The 23,049-nt window shown below is 44.8% G+C and overlaps 1 long non-coding RNA gene across 1 annotated transcript; it reads left to right on the top strand.

Moving 5' to 3' along the window:
* The first annotated feature begins 13,530 nt into the window (after positions 1-13,530).
* LOC115201230 (uncharacterized) lies at positions 13,531-17,353 on the top strand. The gene is made up of 3 exons (XR_003879713.1): positions 13,531-14,054; positions 16,040-16,125; positions 16,888-17,353. It is a non-coding gene; the product is annotated as an uncharacterized LOC115201230 (long non-coding RNA).
* The last annotated feature ends 5,696 nt before the right edge of the window (positions 17,354-23,049 follow it).

Genomic DNA, 23,049 nt, shown 5'->3' with positions numbered 1-23,049 from the left:
TCTATTCCCCACACAGTCTATTCCCCACTCCGTCTATTCCCCACGCCGTCTATTCCCCACACAGTCTATTCCCCACACCGTCTATTCCCCACGCAGTCTATTCCCCACGCAGTCTATTCCCCACGCCGTCTATTCCCCACGCAGTCTATTCCCCACGCCTTCTATTCCCCACACAGTCTATTCCCCACGCAGTCTATTCCCCACGCAGTCTATTCCCCACGCCGTCTATTCCCCACGCCGTCTATTCCCCACGCAGTCTATTCCCCACGCCTTCTATTCCCCACACAGTCTATTCCCCACGCCTTCTATTCCCCACACAGTCTATTCCCCACTCCGTCTATTCCCCACTCCGTCTATTCCTCACTCCGTCTATTCCCCACGCAGTCTATTCCCCACACAGTCTATTCCCCACACAGTCTATTCCCCACGCCTTCTATTCCCCACGCCGTCTATTCCCCACACAGTCTATTCCCCACACAGTCTATTCCCTACACAATGCACCACTTTTGACCAATGTCCTTTGAGATTTGCACGTGTTTTTTTGTGTGTTTTTTTTTACTGTATGTTTGTTTATCCTATGTGTAACTCTGTGTTGTTGTTTGGGTCGCACGGCTTTGCTTTATCTTGGCCAGGTCGCAGTTGTAAATGAGAACTTGTTCTCAACTTGCCTACCTGGTTAAATAAAAGTGAAATTTAAAAAATGTTAAAGTAAAAAAAAAAATGCACATGTAGCCTAGTCACCCCAGCTTTAAACCAAGGGCCAACTAATAGCATGTAGCCTAGTCACCCCAGATTTAAACCAAGGGCCAACTAATAGCATGTAGCCTAGTCACCCCAGCTTTAAACCAAGGGCCAACTAATAGCATGTAGCCTAGTCACCCCAGCTTTAAACCAAGGGCCAACTAATAGCATGTAGCCTAGTCACCCCAGCTTTAAACCAAGGGCCAACTAATAGCATGTAGCCTAGTCACCCCAGCTTTAAACCAAGGGCCAACTAATAGCCGATCACAAATTACATGTATGAAGCGCTTCACTTATGCGTGGCCAATTGACTGCGGTTGAGGAGTATCTATGTGAGGATCATTGCTGCTCTTGACACTGACACATAAATGTTGTCGTTTTGGTTCTTTACGGTGGGCACAGCTCGCTTCTCTCAGATGGTATTTTCATGCAGAAGTATGTTGCCAAGGTAACAGAGACGTGAGAGGCTGAGCGAATGAGCAAGCGCTGAAAAACCCTCTGAATTCCAGAACTGCAGCAGCAGTCACAGCGCGAGCAGAGCACCAAAACACGCTACTCTGCATCAGAGGCACCGGGCTGATAGTTTCACTGACTAATACGATTATTAGGCCTACCATTGTGTAGTGTTTATGCTTTGGAACATTGAAATGTCACATTTTGGCGTAGGTGCGTTACAATTTCCCTTTTTCCTCATAAGGATCAAACAGTATCTTTCTCCCCCCTCTTTCTTTTTTGAATGTAAAAGCAAAATGTTCAAATGCAATGCACATCACAAACGTGTCCAGTCTCAAACTTTTATTTGATTAATGCATCATTTTCTAGTCCTTATCAGGTCTTGTGCTCCATTCCACCCATCACCAACGGTGCCATGTGTGCTCCTCTTCAAAAGAGCACGGCAGTCTTAAAAGCACTGCATAGCGATAGTAACGTGTATATAAGCTGGTTTTACACAGTAAAGATGGTCCCTAAGCCTTGTTTCTGACATGCTAGCTGACATTCTCTCCACATGAATTCCCACATGGGGCACTGTCCCATCAACCAGTGACAACTGATCAACCAAATGATTGTATTACTATTCAACTCATCAGTTAATTTGTCTCCATGTTCAATTTTTAAAAGCTAAGTGTGATTATGATATCCTGTCCAATGTGACATAGACAATTGTTTTATATATCAATTTACTAACCACAGTTGTGTAGGAAGCATCATTGAACAGCTGCAGAAATGTGACATATACTGAACAAAAATATAAACCAACATGCAACAATTTCAAAGATTTTACTGAGTTACAGTTCATATAAGGAAATCATTAAATTTAAATAAATGCATTAGGCCCTAATCTATGGATTTCACATGACGGGGAATACAGATATGCATCTGTTGGGGCATGGATCAAAAATTTGGGGCATGGATCAGAAAACCTGTCACTATCTGGTGTGACCACCATTTGCCTCATACAGTGCGACACATCTCCTTTGCATAAAGTTGATCAGGCTGTTGATTGTGGCCTGTGGAATGCTGTCCCACTCCTCTTCAATGGCTGTGAAAAGTTGATGGATATTGGCGGGAACCGGAACAAGCTGTCTTACACGTCGATCCAGAGCATCCCAAACATGCTCAATGGGTGACATGTCTGGTAAGTATGCAGGCCATGGAAGAAGTGGGACATTTTCAGCTTCCAGGTATTGTGTACAGATCCTTGCGACATAGGGCTGTGCACTAACATGCTGAAACATGAGGTGATGGCGGCGGATGAATGGCACAACAATGGGTCTCAGGATCTCGTCATGGTATCTCTATGCATTCAAATTGCCATCAATAAAATGCAATTGTCTTTGTTGTCCGTAGCTTATGCCTGTCCATACCATAACCCCACCATCACCAACGTTGACAGCAGCAAACTGCTCGCCCACACCACGCTAGACACGTGGTCTGCAGTTGTGAGGCCGGTTGGACGTACTGCCAAATTCTCTAAAACAACATTGGAGGCGGCTTATGGTAGAGAAATTAACATTAAATTTTCTGGCAACAGCTCTGGTGGAAATTCCTGTAGTCAACATGCCATTTGCACGCTCCCTCAATACATCTATGGCATTATGTTGTGACTAAACTGCACATTTTAGAGTGGCCTTTTATTCTTCCCAGCACAAGGTGCATCTGTGTAATGATCATGCTGTTTAATCGGCATCTTGATATGCCACACCTGTCAGGTGGATGGATTATCTGGGCAAAGGAGAAATGCTCACTAGCAGGGATGTAAACAAATTTGTGTACCACATTTTAGAGAAATACGTTTTTTGTACGTATTGAACATTTCTGGGATCTTTTATTTCAGTTTATGAAACATGGGATTAACACTTTACATGTTGCGTTTATATTTTCGTTCAGTGTAAATTGGTTTACTGTATTTGTGATCGTGGGATAAACCAATATTTTGATGACATTTAAATTACCTTTTTCCATGTACTACATATATTCAGCAGTTTGCAAAAGACATCCCTATATTTCTCATTGTGGTTCAACATTACCCACAGGCACAGACCAAGGATCCGCATACCTTCCCTCAAACCTAACCTTAACCGTTGTTGAAGGGAAAATGCAACACTGGCCTCAGATCAGTGTCTAGGGTCAACTTCATCCTGCTCTGCATCTCTGACGTCCTTGCTATCCGGGGTTCTTGGGACATCCATACCCTGTTGAAATGTAAAATGGTTAAGGTAATTGTTAGGGGTTGGTAAGGATTATGGTTATGCTAATGTTCGGGTAAGGTTAGGGTTAGGATCCTGGATAGCACTAACCATCTCTGACTGCAGGGGCTTCTGACTGAGTTGTGTTTGAACAAAGAGAAGTGGTCCCTGACTCCCCAAGCTGTCTCCTCTATCCTCCAATATCCTCAATTACCGGAAGCCTTCAGTGATAACAAGATTAGCATAAGCTTGGTCTTAACAAGTCTCTGTGAATGAATGGGCTTCTTAGAGAGGATTAGCTTTCCCTTCGCCAGGAGCTGATGGTTATAGAGCTGACTGACTGACTGACTGACTGGCAGCCTGCTAGCTTGAACACTGCACTCTTACAAAAAAAGGTTATTTGGTGTTATATGTAGAACCTTTTGGTTCTTTGGATGAGATTAAAGAACCCTTTACTAACGGTGTCGGCAAGCCATTTTCTGACCAGGTGAAATCATGCAGCATCATCATTATTAATATGGATTAAAACGAATTAAAAGGGAATGTTAGCTGTTATTTAAAAGTTAGCTTTTGTTTTCTAAAATCCCCATTAAACTCTGGGGTAGGGATAGAACCCATAAGGTTCTTTGCCATCATTGGGTATATAAACTCAGCAAAAAAAGAAACGTCCCTTTCTCAGGACCCTGTCTTTCAGAGATAATTCGTAAAAATCCAAATAACTTCACAGATCTTCATTGTAATGGGTTTAAACACTGTTTCCCATGCTTGTTCAATGAACCATAAACAATTAATGAACATGCACCTGTGGAACGGTCGTTAAGACACTAACAGCTTACAGACGGTATGCAATTAAGGTCACAGTTATGAAAACTTAGCACACTAAAGAGGCCTTTCTACTGACTCTGAAAAACACCAAAAGAAAGATGCTCAGGGTCCCTGCTCATCTGCGTGAACGTGCAATAGGGATGCTGCAAGGAGGCATGAGGACTGCAGATGTGGCCAGGGCAATATATTGCAATGTCCGTACTATGAGACGCCTAAGACAGCGCTACGGGGAGACAGGATGGACAGCTGATCGTCCTCGCAGTGGCAGACCACCTGTAACAACACCTGCACAGGATTGGTACATCCGAACATCACACCTGCCGGACAGGTACAGGATGGCAACAACAACTGCCGAGTTACACCAGGAATGCACAACCCCTCCATCAGTGCTCAGACTGTCCGCAATAGACGGAGAGAGGCTGGACTGCGGGCTTGTAGGAGTGTTGTAAGGCAGGTCCTCAGCAGACATCACCGGCAACAACGTCGCCTATGGGCACAAACACAAACCCACCGTCACTGCCAGACAGGACTGGCAAAAAGTGCTCTTCACTGACGAGTCACGGTTTTGTCTCACCAGGGGTGATGGTCAGATTCGCATTTATCGTCGAAGGAATGAGCGTTACACCGAGGCCTGTACTCTGGAGCGGGATCGATTTGGAGGTGGAGGGTCCGTCATGGTCTGGGGCGGTGTGTCACAGCATCATTGGACTGAGCTTGTTGTCATTGCAGGCAATCACAATGCTGTGCGTTAGAGGCAAGACATCCTCCTCCCTCATGTGGTACCCTTCCTTCAGGCTCATCCTGACATGACCCTCCAGCATGACAATGCCACCATTCATACTGCTCGTTCTGTGCGTGATTTCCTGCAAAACAGGAATGTCAGTGTTCTGCCATGGCCAGCGAAGAGCCCGGATCTCAATCCCATTGAGCACATCTGGGACCTGTTGGATCGGAGGGTGAGGGCTAGTGCCATTCCCCCCATAAATGTCCGGGAACTTGCAGGTGCCTTGGTGGAAGAGTGGCGTAACATCTCACAGCAAGAACTGGCAAATCTGGTGCAGTCCATGAGGAGGAGATGCACTGCAGTACTTAATGCAGCTGGTGGCCACACCAGATACTGACTGTTACTTTTGATTTTGACCCCCCTTTGTTCAGGGACACATTATTCCATTTATGTTAGTCACATGTCTGTGGAACTTGTTCAGTTTACGTCTCAGTTGTTGAATATTGTTATGTTCATACAAATATTTACACATGTTAAGTTTGCTGAAAATAAACGCAGTTCACAATGAGAGGATGTTTATTTTTTTGCTGAGTTTATATATACAGTGCCTTATAAAACTATTCAGCACCCTAGGCATTTTCCTATTTTGTTGCATTACAACCTGTCATTTAAATGGATTTGTATTTCTATTTCATGTAATGGACATACAGAAAATAGTCCTAATTGGTGAAGTGAAATTAAAAAAAATAAACTTGTTTCAAAGAATAAAAAAAAATACAAATTGTAAAAGTGGTGTGTGCATATGTATTCATCCCCTTTTCTATGAAGCCCATGAATAAGATCTGGTGCAACAAATTACTTTCAGAAGTCATATAATTAGTTAGATTGCACACAGGTGGACTTTATTTAAGTGTCACATGATCTGTCACATGATCTCAGTATATATACACCTGTTCTGAAAGGCCCCAGAGTCTGCAACACCACTAAGCAAGGGGCACCACCAAACAAGCGGCACCATGAAGACCAAGAAGCTCTCCAAACAGGTCATGGACAAAGTTGTAGAAAAGTACAGATCAGGGTTGGGTTATAAAAAAAATATCAGAATCTTTGAACATCCCACGGAGCACCATTAAATCCATTATAAAAAATTGAAAGAATGTGGCACCACAACAAACCTGCCAAGAGAGGGCCGCCCACCAAAACTCACAGACCAGGCAAGGAGGGCATTAATCAGAGGCAATAAAGAGACCAAAGATAACCTTCCCTGTATGCCTTCCCTGTAGCTCAGGTGGTAGAGCATGGTGTTTGCAACACCAGGGTTGTGGGTTTGATTCCCACGGGGGGCCAGCACAGAAAAAAAAAAGGAAAAAAAATGTATGAGATGTATGCATTCACTACTGTAAGTCGCTCTGGATAAGAGCGTCTGCTAAAATGTAAAAAATGTAAATGTAATAACCTTGTAGGAGCTGCAAAGCTCCACAGTGGAGATTGGAGTATCTGTCTATAGGACCACTTTAAGCTGCACACTCCACAGAGCTGGGCTTTACAGAAGAGTGGCCAGAAAAAAGCCATTGCTTGTAGAAAAAAATAGGCAAACACATTTGGTGTTGCCAAAAGGCATGTGAGAGACTCCCCAAACATATGGAAGAAGGTACTCTGGTCATTTAAGACTAAATTTGAGATTTTTGGCCATTACTGAAAACGCTGTGTCTGGCGCAAACCAAACACCTCTCATCACCCCGAGAACACCAGTGAAGCACGGTGGTGGCAGCATCATGCTGTGGGGATGTTTTTCATCGGCAGGGACTGGGAAACTGCTCAGAATTGAAGGAATGATGGATGGCGCTAAATACAGGGAAATTCTTGAGGGAAACCTGTTTCAGTCTTCCAGAGATTTGAGACTGGGACGGAGGTTCACCTTTTAGCAGGACAATGACCCTAAGCATACTGCTAAAGCAACACTCGAGTGGTTTAAGGGGAAACATTTAAATCTCTTGGAATGGCCTAGTCAAAGCTCAGACCTCAATCCAATTGAGAATCTGTGGTATGACTTAAAGATTGCTGTACACCAGCGGAACCCATCCAACTTGAAGGAGCTGGAGCAGTTTTGCCTTCAAGAATGGGCAAAATTCCCAGTGGCTAGATAAGCCAAGCTTATAGAGACATACCCCAAGAGACTTGCAGCTGTAATTTCTGTAAAAGGTGGCTCTACAAAGTATTGACTTTGGGGGGGTGAATAGTTATGCACGCTCAAGTTTTCAGTTTTTTTTGTCTTATTTCTTGTTTGTTTCGCAATAAAAAGTATTTTGCATCTTCAAAGTGGTAGGCATGTTGTGCAAATTAAATTATTCAACCCCCCCCCCCCAAAAAATCGAATTTAATTCCAGGTTGTAAGGCAACAAAATAGGAAAAATGCCAAGGGGGTGAATACATTCGCAAGCCACTGTATATATATATATATATACACACAGTGCCTTCGGAAAGTATTCATACCCCTTGACGTTTTCCACATTTGATATGTTACAGCCTTATTATGAAATGGATCAAATAAAAATCCCCAGCAATCTACACACAATACCTCATAATGACAAAGAGAAAACAGGTTTACAGAAATGTATAAAAAATTAAAACAGATACCTCATTTACATAAGTATTCAGACTCTATGCTATGAGACTCGAAATTGAGTCAGGTGCATCCTGTTTCCATTGATCATCCTTGAGGTTTCTCCAACTTGGTTGGAGTCCACCTGTTGTAAATTCAATTGATTGGACATGATTTGGAAAGGTACACACCTGTCTATATAATGTCCCATAGTTGACAGTGCATGTCAGAGCAAAAACCAAGTGTTGAGGCACAGATCTGGGGAAGGGAACCAAAAAATGTCTGCAGCATTGAAGGTCCCCAAGAACACAGTGTCCTCCACAATTCTTAAATGGAAGACGTTTGGAACCACCAAGTGTCACAGTTTCTGTGGTATTTGATTGTTGTTTCCTTAGGTATCCCTGGAGGGCACCCTTACCCTGTTTTCTAGTTTCCAGGTTACCCTGATTATAACTTATTGGATTCACCTTTGTTTAATTACCTTCTCTGTTCCCCTGGTTGCCTTGTTATTTAGGTTCCTCAGTTGGCCTGTATCTTTGCTTAGGTCTCATGTTTTATTAGTGTGCTCTTGTTTCTGTTAAGAGTCTAAGAACAAATTTGGGATTTACCCTCATCTCTGCTTGCTGTGTTTCTCTGCGCTTGGGTTCGAGTTCGTACTAGCATTATTGCTAGTTATTAAGCCTACAATTGACCCAGCAGAGATTTCTCAGTCGTCCGAGGAACATTCCGAACTCCACCATTTACAGTCGGCTCTCACCCACCATGGAACTGTGATTGGTCGCCATGAGGCGCAGCTGCAGACATTGTCGGATTATTTAAGAACTCGTGTCCGCTCTGCAGGTCCCCAAGAACACAGTGGACTCCATCATTCTTAAATGGAAGACGTTTGGAACCACCAAGACTCTTCCCAGAGCTGACCGCCCAACCAAACTGAGCAATCGGTGGAGAAGGGCCTTGGTCAGAGAGGTGAGCAAGAACCTGAGCGGCCATCTCTAGGGAGCGTCTTGGTGGTTCCTAACTTCTTCCATCAAAGAATGATGGAGGCCACTGTGTTCTTGGGGACCTTCAATGCTGCAGACATTTTTTGGTACCCTTTCCCAGATCTGTGCCTCGACACAATGCTGTCTCAGAGCTCTACGGACAATTCCTTCGACCTCAGGGCTTGGTTTTTGCTCTGACATGCACTGTCAACTGTGGGAGCATATATAGACAGGTGTGTGTGTCTTTCCAAATCATGTCCAATCAATTGAATTTACCACAGGTGGACTCCAATCTAATTTTAGAAACATCTCAAGGATGATTAATGGAAACAGGATGCACCTGAGGTCAATTTTGAGTCTCATAGCAAAGGGTTTGAATACTTATGTAAATAAGGTATTTCTGTTTTTTATTTGCAAGCATTTCTAAAAACCTGTTTTCGCTTTGTCATTATGGGTTATTGTGTGTAGATTGCTGAGGATTTTTATTTAATTTCATAAGGCTGTAACGTAACAAATGTGGGAAAAGTCAAGTGCTATGAATATTTTCCGAAGGCACTGTGTATATATATATATATATATACCCAGTGAAGGCAAAGAACCTTATGGGTTTTATCCCTACCCCAGAGTTTAATGGGGATTTTAGAAAACAAAAGCTAACTTTGAGATGACAGCTAACATTCCCTATTAATTAGTTTTGATCCATACTAATAATGACGATGCTGCATGATTTCACCTGGTCAGAAAATGGCTTGCCAACACCGTTAGCTCGTTATGGCAGGAGGAAGATCAAATTCATTTTGCAACGTTGTTGAGGTCTGAGTGGCAAACAGCAAGTTTCATACAAACCTGTGCTGTTGCAAACTAAGTGCTAGCTAGAAGCAAGAGGAAATAATGTGAATAAAAGCTAATAGAACTCCACTGGGAGTTTGACATGCTAAGCGCCACTATTGTGGCATGCTAAGCGCCACTAGCTTTTTTTAAACATAAATTTGCATCCTGTAGCACAAATTCCAAAAGGTTTTGGGACACTAAAGTCCATGGAGAATAAGAGCACCTCCTCCCAGCTACCCACTGCACTGAGGCTAGGAAACACTGTCACCACCGATAAATCCACGATAATCGAGAATTTCAATAAGCATTTTTCCACGGCTGGCCATGCTTTCCACCTGGCTACCCCTACCCTGGCCAACAGCTCTGCACACCCGCAGCAACTTGCCCAAGCCCCCCCTCCCCTCCCACCGCTTCTCCTTCACCCAAAATCAAGATAGCTGATGTTCTGAAAGAGCTACAAAATGTAGACCCCTACAAATCAGCTGGGCTAGACAATCTGGACCATCTCTTTCTAAAATGATCAGCCGCAATTGTTGCAACCCCTATTACTAGCCTGTTCAACCTCTCTTTTGTATCGTCTGAGATCCCTAAAGATTGGAAAGCTGCCACGGTCATCCCCCTCTTCAAAGGGGGAGACGCTCTAGACCCAAACTGTTATAGACCTATATCCATCCTGCCCTGCCTTTCTAAAGTCTTCGAAAGCCAAGTTAACAAACAGATCACAGACCATTTCGAATCCCACCGTACCTTCTTAGTTATGCAATCTGGTTTCCGAGCTGGTCATGGGTGCACCTCAGCCACACTCAATCAAGGTCCTAAACGATATCATAACCGCCATCGATAAAGACAGTACTGTGCAGCCGTCTTCATCGATCTGGCCAAGGTTTTCGTCTCTGTCAATCACCACATTATTATCGGTAGACTCAACAGCCTTGGTTTCTCAAATCACTGCCTCGCCTGGTTCACCAACTACTTCTCAGATAGAGTTCAGTGTGTCAAATCGGAGTGCCTGTTGTCCGGACCCGTGGCAGTCTCTATTGGGGTGCCACAGGGTTCAATTCTCGGGCCGACTCTCTTCTCTGTATATATCAATGATGTCGCTCTTGCTGCTGGTGATTCTCTGATCCACCTCTACGCAGACGACACCATTCTGTATACTTCTGGCCTTTCTTTGGACACTGCGTTAACAAACCTCCACACAAGCTTCAATGCCATACAACACTCTTTCCGTGGCCTCCAACTGCTCTTAAATGCTAGTTAAACTAAATGCATGCTTTTCAACCATTCGCTGTCCGCACCTGCCCGCCCGCCTAGCATCATTACTCTGGTTGGTTCTGACTTAGAATATGTGGACAGCTACAAATACCTAGGTGTCTGGTTAGACTGTAAACTCTCCTTCCAGACTCACATTAAACATCTCCAATCCAAAATTAAATCTAGAATCGGCTTCCTATTTTGCAACAAAGCCTCCTTCACTCATGCTGCTAAACATACCCTCGTAAAACTGACTATGCTACCAATCCTCGACTTCAGCGATGTCATTTACAAAATAACCTCCAACACTCTACTCAGAAAGTTAGATGTAGTCTATCACAGTGCCATCCATTTTGTCACCAAAGCCCCATATACTACCCACCACTGCAACCTGTACGCTCTCGTTGGCTGGCCCTCGCTTCATATTAATCGCCAAACCCACCTGCTCCAGGTCATCTACAAGTCTAGGTAAAGCTCTGCCTTATTTCAGCTCACTGGTCACCATAGCACGCGCTCCAGCAGGTATATTTCACTGGTCATCCCCATAGCCAACTCCTCTTTTGGTCGCCTTTCCTTCCAGTTCTCTGCTGCCAATGAATGGAATGAATTGCAAAAATCACTGAAACTTGTTCTCAATTGGCCTACCTGGTTAAATAAAGGTGAAATAAAAAAAATGTAAAAATTAAGATTCTATTGCTCTCCAGCAACTCATTAAAATGGTCAGGTTTTTGTTTTTCCTTCTGGGACTTAGATTGTATCTCTTCTACCAGCGCTGTATTGGCCACAAGTGGAGCAAACCCAATGGTACAACATGGATTGCAGCAGCTAGGAGGCCTAGGAGCCTGTATCTCTAGAACAATCACTGGTTTTCTCAGTTTGAATGTTGAAAGACAATTTGTCAAAGATACCACTCTTTCTGGAGATTGTTGCTCGCATGATTTGAGTGTCCAGGGTCAAACCCAGAAAGTGCATGCACTGTGGGGACCAGAGTACTCTGTTCCAACTTCATTGTTAGTCCCAACTCAGAGAGGTGATATGAGAGCATGGATGTGTGCCAAAGAATGGCTTTGTGACCCTGCCGCGCTTATGCACTTTTTGAAAATGTGAGGGATGAGCGAAAGGCTGAAGGGTAGAATGCGAATCTGAAAAACACCTTTTTTGGCACCAGAAAATAGATTGAGTAGAACCCACAGTTTGTTGTACTGGTTCTACCTCTTCGATTGGATGCTTTTCCAGGAGCAAGGAGATTTCTGAGCAGAGTGTTTGCTTTTGAGCAGGGTTGCGAGCTGCTGTTTTCAAGGCACCCCTGAAGTGTTGGGGGTCGCTTACAAAATTGTAGTGCGTAGCCTTGTGTTCGAGTGCCTAACACCCATTTTTTGACTGTTGACCTTTTCCAGCTGGAAAGGTAGTGCTTGAGGAAACGGTGTTGCGCTAGAGAGCCGGTCCCATGAGGGCCGAGGCGCTGCGTACTGTGCTGCAGAGGCGACGGGCCTGCATATGGTGTGCCTCGGCCTCTTGGGCGATGCTGCTCTCCATCTCTTCAGTACGGCTGAGAGTGTCTGTTCCTCCACTCTTGAGCATGTGCAGCGTGAGTATGAGCCTGGTTTCTTGGCATCCCAGTTGGGGCCCTGGGACGGGAGTAATGGTTTGCTGGCTGATGCATTCTAGGCTTTGGAATGAGGTGCTGAAGCTCCATCTGTGCTTCTCTGTCCTCCTTAGACACTTGGAGCTGTTGAGCCAAATGTCTGGCCAGGTGATATCGGTACACCTAGAAGTGGAACCTTCTCTTTGTCAGGGAGCTTGGACTGCACTAACCATAGGTGGCCGTGCAACGCACAGTGTTGCCAAAGATTTCCCAACTATCTGAGCATTGCCCTGAAGGCTTTGGATGAGCAGGTCTGTAACTGTAGACCGTTCTTTCATGGTCTCAGCATTGTAGTTTGCAGAGAGGCGTTGCTGCAGCTCCTTCTGACAGAAAGCCAGTATCGCTGCTGAATTGCCAAGCCTAACGGCTGAAGCAGTGCTGTCATGTGTCCTGCGTAGGAAGCAATCAGATGCATCGTTCATTCGGCAGCCCTTGGTCTGAACTGTGACGGAGAAAAGCAGGCAGAACAAGTGAAGTGTATGATTTGTCCATACAAGGGAAATGGCCAAAACCATTATCATCTGTACCAGGAACTGTAGCTAAGCGAGTGCATATGCTTGGCATGACTGGGGTTCTGACCTTTGGCATGCTCTATGTGCATTGGAGCTCAGGCACAAAGTCTTTGATCAAACTTGGATGTGGACGCCATTGCAGTTGTTGCATGTTCCACATTGAGGTTTCTGCTTGCCCTCTCAAATATTTCAGACAAGGTTATTTTCTGGTTGACCATCACTGCCAGGGTGGCTGGCTGGGACTAGACGATGCTACAGCTGTGGTACATATCATGATCAGAGAGCTCATAGTCTGTGTCATAAAAGTGGGAGGATTTTGTGGACAATACGTCAGTGTCATCCGATTCAACAACCATGCTCGTTCAGAGGTAAGCGTTGGGCTTGGTACTGGCGGGGGAAGCTTGGCCAGGTTGTGCTAGTGGGCAGACTCAATGGTTGCCATATGACTATCCAGTGACTTATCTCCTTGCGCATCTCAGTGCGTCGAGATTTGTGCCCAGGCGAGGATGAGCGATGGAGTTTATTGGGAAGTGGATCACGAGGGGAATGTTGACCCTTCATTAGAGTTGGAGCATTTAGAATGTTCATTGATCTATCTGTGTGGCGGACTCATCTGATGAGAAAATGGAGGCTCCGCCCCCAAACTGCACAAATTGAGATTTCAATGTTCTTGGTTTGAATTTCTGCCAGTGAGTGCAAGCGCTGCTACCCTGTGCAGCTGCATAAGCATTTTCAGCTCCCAAGCAAATAATACACATCGTGTTCTCATCTGAGGCTGGGAGTTGGTTTTCCACACTGTTGACATGGGTGGAACGACATCCTGTGTACAGCCCTGCATCAGTGTGCAAATAACGAATTTTCACATAAGAGAAGTTTGTTCCAAGAAAAAGGTAACAAAAAAGCTTTTCGTTTCGGTGTATGCTTTGATTGCTTCAGTTTCGGCTTTGGATGCATTGAGAGAAATTTTGACTTACTGTTGGCTCCGACCTGTCGTGCTTCGGGGTCAAGACTCCCATATAAATATGTATCAAGATCCGGGATCAAAACTCCTGCCTATATGAAGCTATCTGACTGGCACAATCAAGCATGGACTATCAGTCTCGGCGTTGGTGGACTCTGTCATGCGAGGACCGGTAGCCTACTGCACCGCTGAGCTCCGGGATCATAGCAAAACTCCAAGCGAGGGAGTGGTAATGCTGGATCAAAGGGCTGGGACTGGCACAACACCATGGGTCAACAAGCGCCAACAACAGGTACAACTAACTATGGTGGCTACATGGGCTTATTTAGCTAGCTACGAGCTAACTTCTGAGGTAATGGGATAGACCCGAAGCTAGCTAGCTAACACACAAGGATGGAAATGCCCAACAAAAAGCTATAAAAGGTAGTAATTATGGGCAGGCACAACAACTAGCGAGGGGGAGTAGATTAGATCAAATCAACTACTCACGGCATTTCCTCGAGTTGTTGAAGATTCGTAATTCCGTGGGAAAGTAACGTTAATCCGAAAGGGAATTAATAGCCATCTCGTAATGTAACACACAAACATGAAGGTGAAGAGAAGACTGTATGCTAACGATTAGAATAAATCTTACTTTTGTATTATGGGATACGCCAAATACAGTGGGGGGGAAGTATTTGATCCCCTGCTGATTTTGTATGTTTGCCCACTGATAAAGAAAGGATCAGTCTATAATTTTAATGGTAGGTTTATTTGAACAGTGAGAGACAGAATAACAAAAAAAATATCCAGAAAAACGCATGTCAAAAATTTTATAAATTGATTTGCATTTTAATGAGGGAAATAAGTATTTGACCCCCTCTCAATCAGAAAGATTTCTGGCTCCCAGGTGTCTTTTATACAGGTAATGAGCTGAAATTAGGAGCACACTCTTAAAGGGAGTGCCCCTAATCTCAGTTTGTTACCTGTATAAAAGACACCTGTCCACAGAAGCAATCAATCAATCAGATTCCAAACTCTCCACCATGGCAAAGACCAAAGAGCTCTCCAAGGATGTCAGGGACAAGATTGTAGACCTACACAAGGCTGGAATGGGCTACAAGACCATCGCCAAGCAGCTTGGTGAGAAGGTGACAACAGTTGGTGCGATTATTCGCAAATGGAAGAAACACAAAAGAACTGTCAATATCCCTCGGCCTGGGGCTCCATGCAAGATCTCACCTCGTGGGGTTGCAATGATCATGAGAACGGTGAGGAATCAACCCAGAACTACACGGGAGGATCTTGTCAATGATCTCAAGGCAGCTGGGACCATTGTCACCAAGAAAACTATTGGAAACACACTACGCCGTGAAGGACTGAAATCCTGCAGCGCCCGCAAGGTCCCCCTGCTCAAGAATACATATACATGCCCATCTGAAGTTTGCCAATGAACATCTGAATGATTCAGAGGACAACTGGTGAAAGTGTTGTGGTTAGATGAGACCAAAATGGAGCTCTTTGGCATCAACTCAACTCGCCGTGTTTGGAGGAGGAGGAATGCTGCCTATGACCCCAAGAACACCATCTCCACCGTCAAACATGGAGGTGGAAACATTATGCTTTGGGGGTGTTTTTCTGCTAAGGGCACAGGACAACTTCACCGCATCATTTGACGGGGCCATGTACCGTCAAATCTTGGGTGAGAACCTCCTTCCCTCAGCCAGCATGACAGTGACCCAAAACACACGGCCAAGGCAACAAAGGAGTGGCTCAAGAAGAAGCACATTAAGGTCCTGGAGTGGCCTAGCCTGTCTCCAGACCTTAATCCCATAGAAAATCTGTGGAGGGAGCTGAAGGTTCGAGTTGCCAAACGTCAGCCTCGAAACCTTAATGACTTGGAGAAGATCTGCAAAGAGGAGTGGGACAAAATCCCTCCTGAGATGTGTGCAAACCTGGTGGCCAACTACAAGAAACGTCTGACCTCTGTGATTGCCAACAAGGGTTTTTCCACCAAGTACTAAGTCATGTTTTGCAGAGGGGTCAAATACTTATTTCCCTCATTAAAATGGAAATCAATTTATAACATTTTTGTCATGCTTTTTTCTGGATTTTCTTTGTTGTTATTCTGTCTCTCACTGTTCAAATAAACCTACCATTAAAATTATAGACTGATCATTTCTTTGTCAGTGGGCAAATGTACAAAATCAGCAGGGGATCAAATACTTTTTCCCCCCACTGTACAGCTACAGACCCAGCCTGACATTGGCAATGAACTAATTGTTACTTTTATTTCAGCGTGGAGTCTATTGGGGGGACTATGTTTCATGAAGCCATTAGAAGACTGTTGCTCACTGAGAGGAGGTATGAATAAATGATGTATTGTAAGTATTGGTGATTCAATAGCCTATTTAAGCATTACATGACTTTTAACACACTATTTTACTCAGACTGTCAGTAATCCAGAACTATCAGAGGCAGATGATCTCTCTTTTGGCTGCTGCTGACAACAACTGCATTTAACTTGTTCTTCATCATAATAATTATACACCTAGTATAGCAAATATTAAGAGCACCTTCCTAATATTGAGTTGGACCACCCCGCCCCCTTTTGCCCTCAGAACCACTTCAATTCATCAGGGCATGGACTCTATGAGGTGTAGAAAGCGTTCCACATAGATGTTGGCCCATGTTGACTCTATTGCTTCCCGCAGTTGTGTCAAGTTGGCTGGATGTCCTTTGGGTGGTGGACCATTCTTAAATGGGAAACTGTTGAGTGTGAAAAGCCCAGCAGTGTTGCAGTTCTTGACACAAACCACTGCGCCTGACGCCTACTACCATACCCCATTCAAAGGCACTTGAATCATTTTTCTTTCCCATTCACCCTCTGAATGGCATACATACACAATCCATGTCTCAAGGCTTAAAATCCTTATTTTACCTGTCTCCTCCCCTTCATCTACATTTAAGTGGATTTAACAGGTTACATCAATAAGGCATCATAGCTTAGAAAGAGCAGGTGTCCTTAATGTTTTGTGTACTCAGTGTATGTCTGCATAGCATTTTGCCTTCATTTGGCAGATTAACTGATGCTTATTTCTGAAGATGAACAAATGTTTTTTCTCCTTTTTCTCCTCTGGAACCAGTCAGGCAACAACCCATACTGTACTGGTGGTAGGTAGCCCAGAGGCTAAGGATTTGGACCTGTGGCAGGAGATGGACCTGTGTCCGGTTTGAATTCCGGGCCGGGCATTGGAAAAACGGGAAGAATTGATCTGACAACTGGAGGGCTGCTGGGTTCACATCCTCAAAACATTCCCCTACTGTTGGGCCCTTGACCAAGGCCCTTAACCCCATAACATGCTTTCCATCCAGGTGTGCTGCACTGCAGCTTGAACCTGTGCTCAACTGTATGTGTGAGGTCTGCTGTTTGGGGGGTTGAGCACAGAGCAGAAGACACATTTTTGCTGTAACTAACAGAGAAAGTTGTATTGTAAAGAAGTCAGCCAGAGTTGACATGGTCCACCGTTCAAGCAAATAGATGCCTCCCTGGCCACCAGTGCATATTTCCAAACTATGTTTGCATATAATGACAATACATTCTAAAAACTATGCTGGTAATTATTATTTACTTGTTTATTACACTATATTCTTAGCTAAAAATATTACTATTTAATAGTAGTAGCCATAATTCATAAATGGCACCATGCAGGGTTCTATATGGAACCATTTTGGTTCAGTGAAAAATAACCTCTAGGGTTTTTTATAACTTTTAGGGATTCCATATATGAAGCAAATGATAGAACCCTTTTTGGTTTTATAAGGAACCTTCTTTTCTAAGAGTATGGCTAATAAATGAGGATGCTTAGGAAGGAGACAGAGAGCAAATCCCCTCCATAAGTGGTAGCAGCTATCAGGCAAATGGGCAGACAATGGTTCCTAGTTGGTGCCTGGCTTGCCTAGTCAAATTGAAGTATCATTGACCAATCTTTACACTGCATATCTGCATATCATTCTCTACCTTTCACTGGTGAACAAAGTCTCTTGGGGTCAAATTAAGTGTACATGAGCCTACCTCATTAAGTCAATTACATTACAATTACATCTGAATAAGTGAGCCTGACCCAGGGTAGACATACAGGCAGCTAGTAATGGTTGATTTTTAGTAAACAAGGAAGTCTTTTGTTTTTATTTGACCATTTCAATTATCCATCTCTCTCCATCCCTCTCCCTCCTGGTACAGACAGACTACTGGAGCTTCCCAGAAACAGTAATCACATTCACTATTAATGAGACACGTTCATTCTGGACCCATTTACTGCTCTTAATAATGCATACTCTCTGGAATTGTCTGTGGGTATATTACACTGTGCATATCAAACACACACTCACACTCTCCATGTCCTCCTGTAAGAGAGATATCTGGTGGTTCGGTCATGTTGTCTGTCTGGCCTCAGGCTTAATGCTCTCCAGGAAAATATGAGAATGTATTATGTGGGGGGGGGGGGGGTCTCATGGGTTGTTTAAGAAGCTAAAAGACACAATTACATCTCTACAAATGGACAATAAACTACTCTTCTCCTTCTTCAGTCTTTAATTTATGTCTGGCAGGCTTTGCACTGATTTAACCCAGGGTTCGAATTCATCTGTCAAGCTGAAGCATTACAGATTCTGCGATATAAATGTAAAGGTTATTGTGATTGAGCCGACATATGTAGAGTTTACCAAGAATGCAGTCTCCGCTAAAGCGGGAACATTGTCTTTAAATGTCAATCGCGCTGTAAAGCTGAACTTCCACGATGCGGGTTGAATAGTCCCTACTCTATGAAGGGTGCCAAGTGTTTATGCCAGAGCTGATTAGTGTCGGCCCTGGAGGCCCGAAACACTTCTGGTTTTCATCCTCTCCTAATAAGTGGTGAGTGCAATTAACTACTCGTTAGAAACAAAAAACAAGCGTTTCGGCCCTCCAGGACTGGAATTGAACTGCCCTGGTTTACACAGTAATAAGATTAGGAAGTTACCAAGCGTCAATTCAACGTCTATTCCATGTCGGTTCAACATAATTTCATTGAAATGACGTGGAAACAACGTTGATTCAACCAGTGTGTCCCCAGTGGGCTGTCATCATCAGCCTCTCTTTCACTGTGATTGTAATGGCCCCTTCGCCAGAGGGGGGAGAGAAGGGAGGGGGGGAGGAAGGGAAGGAGAGGGGGAGGGAGGCGAGAGGGAAGGAGGGTAGGAGTGGGGGCCGGAGGGAGGGAAGGAGTGGGGGCAGGAGGGAGGGAGCATGTGCAGGTGGAGGTTAGCAAGGGAGTGGAGGGAGCACGGAGGAGTAAGCGCTAGAGGGGAAGGGGGGTTAGAAGTCGGGCAGAAGCCTGCAGTGTGGGGTTCTGTATTTGGCCGCGGGGCACACTTCACTGGGCAAGCTCACTGGCAGATGTTCAGCAGTGGTCCATTTCCACCTCCTCCTCACCCACTTCCTCACCCCCCTCCTCACCCCTGCTGACCACCTCCTCACCCCCTCCTCATCCCTGCTGACCACCTCCTCACCCCCCTCCTCACCCCTGCTGACCACCTCCTCACCACCCTCCTCACCCCTGCTGACCACCTCCTCACCCCCCTCCTCACCCCTGCTGACCACCTCCCCACCCCCCTCCTCAACCTCTCCTCACCCCTGCTGACCACCTCCTCACCCCCCTCCTCACCCCTGCTGACCACCTCCTCACCCCCCTCCTCACCCCTGCTGACCACCTCCTCAACCCCTCCTCACCCCTGCTGACCACCTCCCCACCCCCCTCCTCACCCCCTCCTCAACCTCTCCTCACCCCTGCTGACCACCTCCTCACCCCCCTCCTCACCCCTGCTGACCACCTCCTCACCCCCCTCCTCACCCCTGCTGACCACCTCCTCACCCCCCTCCTCACCCCTGCTGACCACCTCCTCAACCCCTCCCCACCCCTGCTGACCACCTCCTCACCACCCTCCTCACCCCTGCTGACCACCTCCTCAACCCCTCCCCACCCCTGCTGACCACCTCCTCACCACCCTCCTCACCCCTGCTGACCACCTCCTCACCACCCTCCTCACCCCTGCTGACCACCTCCTCAACCCCTCCCCACCCCTGCTGACCACCACCTCAACCCCTCCCCACCCCCCTCCTCACCCCTGCTGACCACCACCTCAACCCCTCCCCACCCCCCTCCTCACCCCTGCTGACCACCTCCTCAACCCCTCCCCACCCCCCTCCTCACCCCTGCTGACCACCTCCTCATACCCTCCCCACCTCACCCCTGCAGACTTTTCTTCTTTCTGTTTTTTTCTTTCTGGTATCTCCCTCTTTCTTTACCCCACTCTCTCTCCCTCTCTTTCTCAAACCAACCCCCATTTCTCCACCTCTCCCTCTCTCTTCATCCATCTCTTTCCCCATCCCCAGAAATACATGTATTATTAACACACACCTCTGGCACCCACCAGAGACTGAGTCGAGGTCCGGGCCTTGCTCCTTCGCTACACATTTTAATCATCCATAATGAGAGAGAAGTGCCTTTCACCCCAGCCTGGCCTGTTTGGCTGACATACAGTACCAGTCAAAAGTTTGGACAAACCTACTCATTCCAGGGTTTTTCTTTATTTTTACTATTTTCTACATTGTAGAATAATAGTGAAGACATTAAAACTATGAAATAACACATAGTAACCAAAAATAGTAACATAGTAAAATAATCATGTAGTACACATAGTAACCATAATCATGTAGTAACCAAAAAAGTGTTCAATCAAAATATATTTTATATTTGAGATTCTTCTTAGTTGCCACCCTTTGCCTTGATGACGGCTTTGCACATTCTTGGTATTCTCTCAACCATCTTCATGAGGTAGTCACCTGGAATGCATTTCAATTAACCGGTGTGCCTTGTTAAAAGTTAATTTGTGGAATTTCTTTCTTTCTTAATGCATTTGAGCCAATCAGTTGATAACCCTATTTGGTAAAAGGCCAAGTCCATATAATGGCAAGAACAGCTCAAATAAACAAAGAGAAATTACAGTCCATCATTACAATAAGACATGAAGGTCTGTAAGTCCATACAATTTCAAGAACTTTGAACGTTCCTTCAAGTGCAATCTCAAAAACCATCAAGCACTGTGATGAAACTGGCTCTCATGAGGACCACCACAGAAAGGGAAGACCCAGAGATACCTCTGCTGCAGAGGATAAGTTCATTAGAGTTACCAGCCCCAGAAATTGCAGGCCAAATAAATGCTTCACAGAGTTCAAGTAACAGACATATCTCAACATCAACTGTTCAGAGGAGACTGGGTGAATCAGGCCTTCGTGGTCGAATTGCTGCAAAGAAATTACTACTAAAGGACACCAATAAGAAGAAGAGACTTGCTTGGGCCAAGAAACACAAGTAATGGACAGTAGACGGGTTGAAATCTGTCCTTTGGTCTGATGAGTCCAAATATGAGATTTTTGGTTCCAACCACCGTCTCTTTGTGAGACGCAGAGTAGGTGAACGGATAATCTCCACATATGTGGTTCCCACAGTGAAGCATGGAGGAGGAGGTGTGGTGGTGTGGGGGTGCTTTGCTGGTGACACTGTCAGTGATTTATTTAGAATTCAAGGCACACTTACGGCTACCACACACTTATGGCTACCACAGCATTATGCAGCAATACGCCATCCCATCTGGTTTGAGCTTAGTGGGACTATCATTTGTTTTTCTACAGGACAATGACCCAACACACCTCCAGGCCGTGTCAGGGCTATTTGACCAAGAAGGAGAGTGATGGAGTGCTGCATCAGATGACCTGGTCTCCACAATCACCTGACCTCAACCCAATTGAGATGGTTTGGGATGAGTTGGACTGCAGAGTGATGGAAAAGCAGCCAACAAGTGCTCAGCATATGTGGGAACTACTGGTTGAGAGAATGCCAAGAGTGTGCAAAGCAGTCATCAAGGCAAAGGGTGGCTACTTTGAAGAATCTCAAATATAAAATATATTTTGATTTGTTTAACACTTTTTTTGGTTACTACATGATTCCATATGTGTTATTTCATAGATTTGTTGTCTTCATTATTATTCTACAATGTAGAAAATAGTAAAAATAAAGAAAAACCTTGAATGAGTAGGTGTGTCCAAACTTTTGACTGGTACTGTATGTGCAGCACATATTAATAAACCTTTACTGTTCAACGCTCTACTATAGTTTACCTGAGAGTTTCAAAGCGAAGGTAATGGGGGGTATCTCTTTCTCAAGGTCCAGCTCCAATTCAGTGAGAGAGCCAGTCAGACCACATGTAGAAATATATCCGACATCAAAACCGCAGATTCAGCGCACATATAACAGCTCTCTCTCTCTCTCTCTCTCTCTCTCTCTCTCTCTATACACTGTCCCTGAGTCTGAGGGCAGAGGCTCTGTCAGACTAGCAACGTAGATGTGCGGGTGGGGAGAGGGAAAGGAGGGAGGGGGGGGTGACTAGGAAGGCCTCTTTCCATCATCTGCTTCCTGTTGCCTTTGAACAAACACAGGAGCCGAGAGCGGGGGGGGGGGGGGTAAAATGCTTTAAGATTATACTGAACCTTAATCTCATTTGTTTTTCAGTCGTGACTCGAGATTAAAGGTCGTTTGTAATGGAAACGACCTGTTTGTTTACATTTTCTTTGTTTACAAACATTGAAGTGAAACAAGCTTCTGTTTTGGGGTCTGATGGGCTACAGTTGAACTAAGCTGATGGGGCATTTATAAATTATATTCTTCAAGAATCAATGGGTACATTTCATTAACACAGAAGTCCAAATATTGATAAAGTAACTGCAGAGCGTCCCTTTAAGAAAGCAACAATAGAGCTTGACAGCTTGTAGTCCTAAAAAAACTGAAATTATTTACCTCTGTTTTGTTCAGTCATTACTATGAGCAAAATTAATGGAGAAAGAAGAGGGTTTTGGAATAAATGCCGAAAACAAGATCTGAGGTTAACACAGGCTTATGAGATCTTATACGTTTTGTTCTATAAGATAATATGTCAGTTAACATGACCTTCATGAATTATGAAGACTTTATGTGCGTTGTTTTTAATTTACAGAAATGCTTCAAAATTCACAAAAAGTGATGTTAGCTGATGAAGATTATGTCATAGAACAAAACGTTTAAGATCTCCTAAGCCTGTGTGTACCACAGACCTTATTTTCGGCATTTATCCAAAAACTATACATTTTCCCATAGGCTTTGTTCAACAGACCATGGCGGAGTTAGTGCCTACAAATAGTCAACATTGCTCTCTATCGGTACCTGGTAAATTAT

The sequence above is a fragment of the Salmo trutta genome, chromosome 1 (assembly GCF_901001165.1).
Source record: "Salmo trutta chromosome 1, fSalTru1.1, whole genome shotgun sequence".
NCBI lineage: Eukaryota > Metazoa > Chordata > Actinopteri > Salmoniformes > Salmonidae > Salmo > Salmo trutta.
The sequence above is the reverse complement of the archived record's forward strand: the minus strand, read 5'-3'. Positions and strand labels throughout refer to the sequence as shown.